We start from the raw sequence: 11,793 nt of genomic DNA, 5'->3' as shown, positions 1-11,793 counted from the left end.
GATTCAATTTCTGCCCATATTTTTAAAAACAACTTTAAATGGATAATCAGCCTACAGCACACTGGACATGGGTAAAGTGGACAGTTCAGTAAGTTTTGACCTAAGTAAACATGGCTGAAATCATCACAACCAAAACAGTGAGCACACTCATTACCTAATAGTCTCTCATGTTTTTCTGGAATCCCTACTTCCTTTCCCCTTTCCCAGACTTGGGTGACCATGTCACTATGAATTAGTTTGCATTTTTTAGAATGGAATCGTGCACTCCTCTCTGTCTCTGTCTCTCTCTTTGTCTCTCTCTCTTTGTCTCTCTCTCTGTCTCTCTCTCTCTGTCTCTCTCTCTCTCTCTCTCTCTCTCTCTCTCTCATCTGTTGGCCCAGGTTTTTGAAGGATGGTAAGCAATCATCATTAAATAGTATACGAATCCTGACCTTAGAATGGAGAAGCCAGGGCCATTGTTCTGGGTAGGCAGTAGCATGTGACTTTAGATAGGTCATGTGACACTCAGTGCCTCACATGAGTAAAATTGGGAATAATAGTGTCTGCACTACCTCCCTGATTCATTCGTGGTGGAAATACTGCATATAGTATAATACTAAAAAACGTAGAATACTTCTGCCTGTGTAAGTAGTCAGATAATATTTAGAAATAGTAACACATTATTATTTCCTTCCTAAAATTTCCTGTTTTCCTTCCTTCATTCAAGCAAATAGCTAACTCTGTGCCTTATTTTGCCCAGGAAGTATTGTACAGAGTGGAAAAACAGAAGTAGCCCGCAGATCTTTTTGGCTTTAGACTCCTTAAACCCCAACCCTTGAGAAGGATCCAAGTTTGCAGGAAAGCAAGAGGTGTTTGTGGGTTCACACAGGGCTTTAGGGATGGAGGAGAGGGTGAGGGGGACCCTTCTCTGCAGGCTCTCCAACAGTCCCTGCCAGCAGCCCCTCACCCACCCTCCTACTCGCTCTCCTACCTGAGCGTCTGTGGAACTCTCCAGACAACAAACTTGCCTCTTGTCAATCAAACAACCACTCCCTCCACCCCTCACTCTCTGGGCTCAAGGTCAGCTTCCGTCCTCTTTGGTAAGTCATTTGTCACTCCTGTCTGCTTTCTGTCTCCATGTAGAACAGATCTTATCTAGTTTCACAGAGCTAAATTTGTTTTCACTAGGTATTTGTTCTACTAGTTATTTGTGGGTTGTTTTGAGAGAAAAGGGTACAGGAAAGGGCTTGACCCGCCTTCTTGAAAATGGACACTAGTGATTTCTTTCCCTAACATATTTACTAAACTTTTCTAAGAGCATGTTTTTAGGTTCACAGCAAAACTGAGGAAAAAGTATAGATTTCCCATCTGTCCCTTCCCCCACCGATGACGGCCTCCCCGTTATCAACAGCCCCACCAGAGCAGTCCATGCACTGACGATCCCACACTGGCCCACTATGGCCGGGCAAAGTCCACAGCTTACATCAGGGTCTGCTCTTGGCGTCGTGCATGCTATGGTTTGGACGATGTATAGCGACATGCAACCCCATGACACTGTCCTGCAGAGTGGTTTCACAGCCCTAAGAGTCCTCTGCGCCCCGCCTACTCACCCTTCCTCCCCACAACGCCTGTGAACTGCTGACCCCTTCGCGAAGGCCACAGTTTTGTCTATCCAGAAAGTCACTGCCTAATATCTAGTGTCTGCTTTGCAGACCGCGAAATGCTCAGATTGTAACAGTGTTAGCGGAGGAGTTGTGAGAATGCATCCACCCAGTTAATCCATGTCACCCCTCACGTTCCTCTCAGTTTCCCGCTGACCTTCCGTCCCACCCCACTCCACTCCCGACCAGGCATCTACTTTTTTGCTTGGTCTAGAATTTCACACAAATGGAATCATGCAGAATGCAGCCTTTGGGGTCGGGCTTTTTCTATTCACCCAGGTCGGAGCACTTAACATAGTACCTTCCTTTGCATTACCAAGTAGTATTCCATGGGATGAATATGCTGCAATTTGCTTAGCCATTGTGCTAATTATCTGGGCTGTTTCAAAGTCTTTCCTTTGTAAATAAAGCTGCCAGGAACATTTGCCTGCAGATCTTTTTGTGGGCATGTTTTCGGGTGGTAGGTCGAGCTTTGTAAGACACTGCCAGCTGCTTTCTGAAATGCTCTGTGCCTTCCGCCCTCATGCCAGCGCGGTGTAAGCAGTTCAGGCGTGCCACATCCTTGTCAACCCCGGTTTCGATCAGGATGTCCATTTTACACGTTCTGGTGGGTTTTTAGTGGAATCTCACTGAGGGTTTTGGTATTATTTTTCCAAATGTTCCCTAGTCCCGGGGAGAGCTTCTTCGAGCTCGGAGCAGGGGTCTCTAGGCACTGGTTTGGGCTGTCATTTATGCCTCAGAAACACAGCTCTTTGTGGGCAGACGAACCAGGGATGGGTCTACACTGAGAGTATCGTAGTTTCGCCTGTCTACCGGCGGTAGTAGCTGTGGCCCCGGGGGAGAGCGCTCCCTGGAAAAGAGAAGAATGAATATGTCATTTGTGGATTTACAAAAGAGGTCTCTAAGGCCAGAAGTGGAAAATTACGTAATCATTGACATCTTTGGAGAACTAGCTGGGTCCTCATGGCTTCAGTGCTGCAGATAAAAATAAGTTGGAGGCAGAGGATGGAGATGAGAAAAGTTTCAAAACTAAAGAAGGAAAATGCACTCGGGATTGCTATGGTTTGGGCGAGTGTCCAGGAAAGGTCTGTGCGTTAATGGCTTGGTTCCAGGCACGGTGCTACTAGTGGAACCTTTGAGAGGCCCCGCCCAGTGGGAGGTCCTTAGGTCACTGGAGGCAAGCCCTTGACCGGGATTGTGGGACGCTGGCCTCTCCGTCTTTCTTCTTTGCTTCCTGGCTTGTGATGCAAGTGGTTTTGCTCCTTCACACACTCCACCATGCTGTGCTGCTCCCACCAGAGGCCCAAAGAATGGGGCCACTCTATCTTGGACTGGAAGCTCTAAAACCATGAGCCTAAACAAGCCTTTTCTCCTTATAAATTAATTACCTCAGGTATTTCCTTATAGCAATGAAAAGTTGACTGATATACAGGGACCCAGGGAACTGGTGAGGGCGAAAAGCTCTTTCAAATTCTGGCACTAATATTTATAGAACAAACTTTAGCAAATGGTTTGATTTGCATTTCCCTAGTGATTGATTATTGGTCAGTTTTAAAATTTAGTTTATTGGCTGTATATGTACATTATTTTATCAACTATCTGCTCAAGCTTTTGATTAATGTTTTAAATCGATTTTTTATTGGCTTTCTATCGATTTGTAGGAGCTCTGGATACAAGTCTATTATCAGATATATGTAATGCTAATTCTTTACCTAATCTGGCTTCCCTATTTATTTTAATAGTATCATTTAATGAGCAGAAGCTTTAATTTTTGAGGTAGTCTAATTGATCAATCTTTTCCTTTTATGCTTTGTGTTTTTGTGTCTTAAAAATTCTTTGCCCATCCCTGGAGCCATGAAAGCGTACCCCTGTGTTCTTCTAGAAGCCTTATGGAAATTATGGCTTTTTGAACTGAGAAAGCCTCTAAAGGCCTTAAAGAGAAAGCTTGAGGTCCAACTACAGGAACCCCGACTCCCTTATCTCTCCAGCTCAACTAAAGCCCCCTCTTCATTTTATTTTAACTCAAATTTCATTCGATGAAACGATTTCCACTCCTTTTTTATTCCACTCCACTAAATGAGGAAAGCCACGAAGACAGGAACCATGCTTGATTATTTTCCTCTCCTCCGTCAGCAAGGCCCGGGCGTGTGGTGAACACTTAGTAAAAACAATTTTAATTGAAATAAATCAAACCAAACTGGGACTTGAATGAGGGACTGTTTTCAATTTAGCCGATTCTTACATAAGCGTCTTCCTGAGCTTCCAATCTGGGTCAGGCTTCCAGTGGAGTGGGAGCAGAGGTCTGGCCTGCGGCCTCCATGGGAAGGAGCGATGAAACCGTCCCTTCCACTTACATAACCTTCGCTATTTATAAACCACTTTCATAGATCTTACCTCAAAATAAATTTTAAAAAAGTTTCTATAGGTAAAAGGCCTTGCCCTGCTCACAAAGACAAGCAAGTACCCACGAGTGGTCTGAGAGGTGAGGAGAGGGACAGAATTCTTGCCCCTGGAGTGCAGAGCAGGGCTCCCCAAAGTGCTTTGCAAACCTCCCTTCCCCACAGCTTCAGACCCCTGTGCGACGCCTCACCAAGCTTCCCCCTTGGGACCAGGCTTCCACCCCGCCACACCTGAGCACGCTGGACGGCGTCCAGACCCCAGCCCCACTGGTTTCCCTCGAGGGTGGCAGGATTGGCAGCATGAAAAGGTCAGGAATGGCAGGGATATTTCCAGCTAGGAAGCAGGGGGCCTCCAAAGGCCACCCTCCCAAGTCTCCTAACGGCTCAGTCAAAATCCACAGCCCCCCACCCCCTGCCGCTGAGCGAGGAGGTGCGACCTGAGATAAAAGGCGCCCGCACTTCCCGTCTGTGGCAGCAGGAGCGCCCACCTGCCTCATCACCTCCACCCCCGCTCTCGGTTTCCGCACCCGCGGTTTCATTATGTATCTCTGGGTAACCCCATCTGACCGAAAAAATGACCTCATGTCTCCTTTTTATACAGAAAATGAACATTTTGGAGACGTTTGATGATCAGATAGTATGAATTTTTTTTTTTTTTTTTTTCCAACTCTTAGAAATTTAGCACTGTGCCCAGCACACAATGGGCGCTCAGTGTCTCCGTTTTGGAAAAAGCTAGCAGATTTCAGCCCCGGCTTCCTGTCTGTCTCACCGACCTAGACTGAAGCATGCAACTGGGCCTGGGTAGGGCCAAGTCTAACCGTTTCTAAAGGCCTATTGCTTATAAAATCACCAACACTCCCAGACTGTCCCGCACCTTCCATCACCATTACAGTCCCCAGATGCTTTCCACTGGCTCCTTTTACCTTCTGGGCCAGCTTTGGTTGTCCTCTCCCTTTGGTCCCATCTAACACAGACATTGAGAAAAGCAGCCCAGTGCTGAGATCTGTGGTATCTTGTCCAGTGTGTGTGGGGATTGCGGAGCATGGGTGGGAATCAGGGAACTACCCCCAGCCCTGTGATGAATGTCGCCCATCTGTCCCACCAATTATCAGTGTTGAGACTCAAAAGGATCCTTTTTGGCCAAGTCTGGGCTAAACCATTTTCCTTCTAGGTGAAGCACATCACTCCCCTAGAGGGAAAATCAAGCTCTGGAGAGAAAGTGGGATTCAGACACAGCACACCTATCTTGAATGTCCATCCTGTGTCAAGCATTGCATTGGTTGTCTGTGTATGTGTGTGTGTGTGTGTGTGCGTAATTTATATTCCAAGTTGTATCATTTGGATACAGAAAGCAGGGCTAAGCTGGGCACAGTGATGCATGCCTGTAATCCTCCTCAGTTTGGGAGGCTGAGGCAGGATAGTGAGTTCAAAGCCAGCCTCAGCAACTTGGTGATGCACTTAGCAACTCAGCGAGAGACCCTATCTCTAAGTAAAATATAAACAAGGGCTGGGGATGTGACTCAGTGGATAAGCACCCCTGGGTTCAATCCTTAGTAAGAACAAAGGAAGGAAGGAAGGGAGGGAGGAAGGAAAGAAAGGAGGGAGGGAGGGAGGAGAAAGAAAGAAAAAGAAGGAAGGAAGGAAGAGAGGGAGGGAGGGAGGGAAAGAAAGAAAAGAAAAGAAAAGAAAAGAAAAAAAGAAAGAAAGAAAGAGAAAGAAAGAAAGAAAGAAAGAAAAAAAGAAAGAAAGAGAGAAAAACAGGGCTCAGGGAAGCTAACTTACTTCCCACCTACAACTGGTGCATAAGTGAGAAGGTCAAGAATGTAAATTATGTGTTACAATTCCAAGTCCAAGTTTCTTTCTATTAGACCAGAATGCTGTTCCAGGTGTATATTAGACAACCTTTTGTCACTGTAACCAAAATATTCAACAAGAACAACTTGAAGAAAAGTTTATTTTGGCTCATGGTTTCAGAGGTGCAGTCCACAGCTGGACTCGGGGAACAAGGTGAAGCAGGACATCATGGCAGAAGCCTGTGACCGAAAAAGCTGCTCATCTTGTGGCAGCCTGAAAGCAGATGGAGAGAGAGGGGGGAAGAGGCCCTGGACAGACATGGTCCATGCCGTCATGACCCACTCCTCCAATCATGCCCCACCTTCCTACGGTTATCACCCAGTTGACTCACCCAAATTATTAATTCTTCAAATGCATTAATCCACTGATGAGGCGACAGCTTTTATAATCCAGTTCACCTCTGAACATGCCCTCATTGTCTAACACATGAACTTTTGTGGGGAAACTAAGATCCAAACCATAAGAAGGTGAAATCCTAGGCCATCTGCTCTAGCATCCTTCCAGATTATTACAGTCACCTCAGTCTCTCTAGCCCCTGGACACCGACAGCATGGCCATGTGTCTACTTCACCTACAAGGGGACCTTCAGAAGAACTGGAAGTTCCCCAGGCTCAAGAGTTGTGTCTTGTTCTTTTTATCTCCTGACAAAATGCAGAGCTCATAAGAAAACAGTCCACGGGGCACTTAAATAGTCTCGAAACTTCTCATGTACACTATCTCAATAACTCTGTGACATGGGAAAGATAAACTATTTGCTCTGGGAGGAGAAAGAGGTGGAAGGAGGTTAGTGAGTGAATTAGGATTCAGCACTACAGTGTCAAAGCCCTAAGAATCCTGAGTTATGGGCACCAAGGTAAAGTCCCTGCGTGACTGGGAGTATGGAGAGATGAATTTATTTCTTCAACACCTCTGGGTGAAAGATGGTGCCTTAGCTGGTAGTGATGCATATTATCTAATTTAAAGTAATTCTGCAATCCCCACGATCATATGTTTAATGGCGCTCAGTGCACAAAGCTGAATTAATCTTTATTTCCCTTGATTCATCTTATCCTATCCTTATGGGTCCATGCCTGGGTCTTGATAATTTATTTATTCTTTCTTTCAGTCATGTGTTTCAGTGTTGTGAGGAACAAGCTGGAAACTACGCAGCTCAAGAACCAGAATGCTGATAGTGACGTACGTCTGCTCGCACGCTCCTTCCCTGTCCTCCCCCTCGCTCTGGCTACCTGCGCCAACCCACCCCTATCGATCACTTCCTCGCTCTCTTTAAGTTTTGTTGCACATGAATGAAAAACTTCAAGTAGATTACTCATTTTTATTCTACTTCAATCTTAATAAGAGGACTTGCACTTTCACACATTGTTTTGCTAAGTTCATCTAGAGGGACATGGCAATGTCACTGTGGTCCCTTCATTTTCACAGCTATATGATCTTCCAGTGAATGTGCCAGTGTATCTGTTCTTCTGGTGAAAGTCCACGCTGTAGTCCCAACCTTCTGTTATTACTAACACTGCTGCTGGGAACACGCTTGTGCATCTGGTGTGTGTGTATGTTTCTGAGATTCGTATATCCAAGAGTGAAATTGTGGGGTCCATTTTACAGATGGGGAAACTGAGGCTCAGAGAGGTTCAGGAAACTGTTCAAGATCACACAGCAGGAAAATAATTACCTTGAATCAGGACTTGAAAAACAGAAATTTTCAGTTTCTGTTCTATGACAAACAGAGATGAGGGGAAAGGTGGGGCAGAGGCAATCAGAGTATTGAGGACGGTCTCTCTACAGTCTTATCTTGAGAACTTCCGTTTGCAGAAGGCGCCGAGCATGTCATACATCTGTTTCCACGTGCTTTGGCCTGTGCTGGCTCTGCAGGGTGAGGGAACTGCTGGCCTCGGTTCTGGATGAAGAGTCGTCTGGTCTTTTAGCCCCAGACTGAGTGCTTTGTTGTAGAAAGCCTTCGTGGGCTCCGGGAGCAGCCTCCCTGCCGGGACACCCCCGCTTCAAGACAGTCACAGGTGGACACCCCTCACCCACAGGACAGCACACAGAGCCAGGGACTCCTTTGTTGTTCCTGCTCTGCCCATCGATCCCAACTGCCCTCTGGCCCCTCCTGCACCCTCTTGCACACGCCAACTGGGGTGAGGCCACCCACAGAGCCATTTAATCATCTCTGAGGGCAAGGCCACGCTGGAGGCGCGTGCACCCAGAGGAGAAAACAAGACCCACAGCTGCACCGAGCTATCAGTGACGGGCAGATTGCATTCAAACAGAAATCGGAATTACCCGGCAAATATGCCCACGGCAAGCCAGCTGTTCACTCCCTCCGGCTCACAGGACTCTCAGATCTGTGCATATTTAAGCCACGGAAGGGCCTAGAAAACCCCTCCTCGAGGGCCCTTAGGCTCAGGAGCGGGAGGCCCTTTCCTAAGCCCGCTGACCTGCTCTCACCCAGGCCTTCATTTTCCAATGGAATTTGCTGAAGGTTTAAAGGGAGATTAGAAGAAAGAGTGTCGGTTCCAATCGGAAAAATCATCTAATATTGAAACCCTGCATCTTTGCCCAGGAAGGATGGCCCAGGGTCACCTTAAATCACAGAGCGTTCAGATGTTGATCACGTATCCCACAAGGGGCAGCAGGGGCTGCCAGCCAAGGTGCATGCGCTGGACTCTTCTCTGAGAGCTGAATCCCCAGGAGAGCTACACAGTTGCCTCAGCTCTCCATAGGCGAGGTGGCCTAGACAGCCAGCAGCCGGGGGTCCTCTTCAGGAAGACAAAAGCAGGCACTGAGGTGGCGGGGACACTGTGCTGCCCAAGATAGGAGTCTGCAATCCCACCAGCCGCTCTCCTGGGGAATCGGGTCATCAGGTAACCCCTGCAGAGCCTCACCTACCTTTTCTGTATCATGGAAGTGACCCTACCTACTACCTCAGGCTGCCAGGAAGATTAAACAAGCTAACGTGTAAAATATGGACATGTGATTAGGGCTTCAGAGAGTGGCCATGCCTACGTCAGGAACCCCCCATCAATCCTCTACTCAGATTGCTCCCTTCCCTGCGGCCTGTTTCCTCCCCTCTTGATGGGTGGTGGATGTGCACACAACGCATTTTCTTCCACAGCCTTAGAGAGCTCCTGCTCCTCTACCCCCACCCCACGCGCACTCCACACGCACGCAGCAGTACAGATGCCCCAGGGCGCTTGGCTCAGCTCAGCAGCCTGTAGGACAGGTTCCACGTGTCCTGGTCGAGGGACAAGCACAGAAGGCCAAAGTCCCCGAATCACTCCAAAGTGGCCAGGCATCACTGGCCTCCGCTCAGCCTGCTGCGAGCTGGCCTGGCTCTGGGACAGACACTGCGGGAGCAGGAGCAGGGCAGGTGTTAGTGAGACAAAAAGGCCAGCAGGCTGGACAGCTGCCAGAATGCTAAGGGGCCCTGTATGTGGGACCTGAGGTGAGGCAAGGGAGGGCGCGTGACAGGGCCTGGGCTGCTGCACAGGGCTCACCCTGAGACACTAATGGCCCAGGCAGGAGGCACTGAACACACCATGGCATCTCTCCACTGTTCCTCTAGCCCTTTATTCTTGGAGCCAGGCTTCCCGACTCCTGTTCAAAAGAGGATTCAGCCCAGGCTGGTGAGCAGGTGGCCAGCAGCTGCTCCCTCAATAGAGCCAGCATGTCTCGCGCAGCTACAGAACAGGCCAGATGCTTCCCTCTGCACGAGAATGTCTCCTCCTGGATGAGGCAAGCCCCTCTGCAGAGCCGCCTGCAATGGCCATGTGCCGGCGAGAGGGGTGAGGGCCCCACAGCTCCCCTGGTTACCTATACGCACCCCTCTTCTTAGTAACCGCCAAGTCAGGTTTGCAGACCTGTTTGCCCCCCAGCAGAAATCAGTCCTCGCAGGACCTGACCCCTCTCAACACCACCATGGCCACAGTGAGGGTGAGGTTATTTATAAGCGGCTGCCCACGTTCATCGGAGTCAGCTGCCCTCCCTGTGCTGCCGGGAGGGTTTTTCCCGATCCAGCACGCCAGTGCCTCCTGGCTGCTGTGATTGCAATGCGATTAGGATACATGAGGTCCCAGAAGCCACACTGGAGAACCCCACTTCCTGGCTTACCCCTCCTTTGACACTTCCTGGAAGCTGCCCTTCAAGGCCCTGCAGTGCCAGGGGTTTAAATCATCCTTGCTTATTCTTTAGAACTGACCTGACAAAGCCCTGACTGGAAAACCCTAACAATTTCATTTTTAGAACATGATTAAAATCATTCCCTTAACGTCCCAGCAAACCTACACACAGCTCTTCTGTCTTTTGTTTCAATCCACTTCGGAGCCGCTTTCTCTCTCTCACCTAGACCCTGAAGGTCCACATCACCACTTCCCGTGTTTCTCCAGCATCTGCAGGTCAAAAGTGTAACGCAGGTCAGGACAGGATCAGTTAGAGAAAAGCACACCCAAGCTGCCTGATCAGTTGATTTGGCTCAAGGATTTCATTTTGTAACTCTGCCAACTCAAACATCCAGTTTTTCTGTTTGTATTTTGGGTGCTGCATTTAAAGGCTGTGTGACCAGTGAGTGATCCCTGTTCTATCTATCTCACAGGCCACCTAAGGGACCAGTGCCAACACCCCGGCCAGGGTATAGCACCTTGCTGAATGAAAGGCCCTTGTCTTGGTTCCAGCTGACAGAAGTTCTATTTTTGCTCAGGTACAGCTTCTATGCACCCACCTAGGTAGAGCATCTATTGCCGACCTCCCAGGAAGTATCAGACCCCAGGCAAAATTGAGGGACTTTAGTGCTGAGATGGCTGTACACCAGGACCAGGACCGCCAATACTTTTACAGCTATGGTTTTCTGAGCACCTCCACAATACGAGATTCTGCCCCAGGTGCTTTGCAAAAATCACCTCTAATCCTTGAAAGAACCATGCCTAAAAATGTAGGTCTTAATCACCCCCTGAAGCACCTTCCTCTGATCTCACACAGAAAGCACAGCATCAGCATCAACATTCAGACTCTGGTCTGTTCGCATCCAGATCCCATGTGCCGCCCCATCACATGGCTCTGGAGAGAGCCCAGGCCCCTGTTGGTGCTGACTAGGCTGGTGTTAGAGGCTCAAGGATGGGAGCCTGCACTGCACAGTTGTGCTCTCCCGTGGCAGATACAATAGAAGGAGCCAACATTTGTCCCAGGTTGTGACTCAGCCTCCCCAGGAAGAATGACGTGCTGTGAGGACGCTTGCTGGCCTTGCTGTGCTGTGGGAGAGAGCAACGGCCTGACGTCCTAATGGAGCGAGCATACAGGGGAGGACGGAACGGAACAAAACAAGCGCAGTGACTGCACCAGCTTGCCACCAGGGAACAGCCCGGCACATAATTCACCAGTCAACTTCAAGCAGGCTTCACAGCAGGTCTTCAGCCACCAACATCTTCCACCAGCTGCTCCAGGAGGCCAGTTTCCAAGTAAGCCCAAGTCAGAAAACTGAACCTCATGTCTTCGGCAGCCCTCACCCCTAGTGGCTGGCACCGATGTATGCTCACCCCTCCTCTCCCATGAGCACCCCCAACCTCCTCCACCAGTAGCTACACCCCTGTGCTACTTCCACTTGCCTCATCCCTTTCAGAACCTTCTGGTCCACAGCAGCAGGCTGTAGGGGACTGGCTCTGGATTACAACACCAGAGTTCTAACATCCATTCTGCCACCTTGACGCCTCGTCTGAAAGTGGGCATGCCATTTAACCTCCCTGTGCTTCGGTCTCCTCTTTGGTAAATGGGGTTGACGACAGCATCCTGTTAGGGGCTAAGATGCTTTCTCCCGAAATCCACCTGTTGAATCCTAATCCCTAGAACCTCAGAATTGAGGGAAAGGATCTTTAAATATATGATTAAGTTAAAATGAAGCGGTTCAGGGCAAG

This window comes from Sciurus vulgaris (genome assembly GCF_902686455.1).
Source record: "Sciurus vulgaris genome assembly, chromosome: 12".
Taxonomy (NCBI): Eukaryota; Metazoa; Chordata; class Mammalia; order Rodentia; family Sciuridae; genus Sciurus; species Sciurus vulgaris.
Note: the sequence above shows the minus strand (reverse complement) of the source record.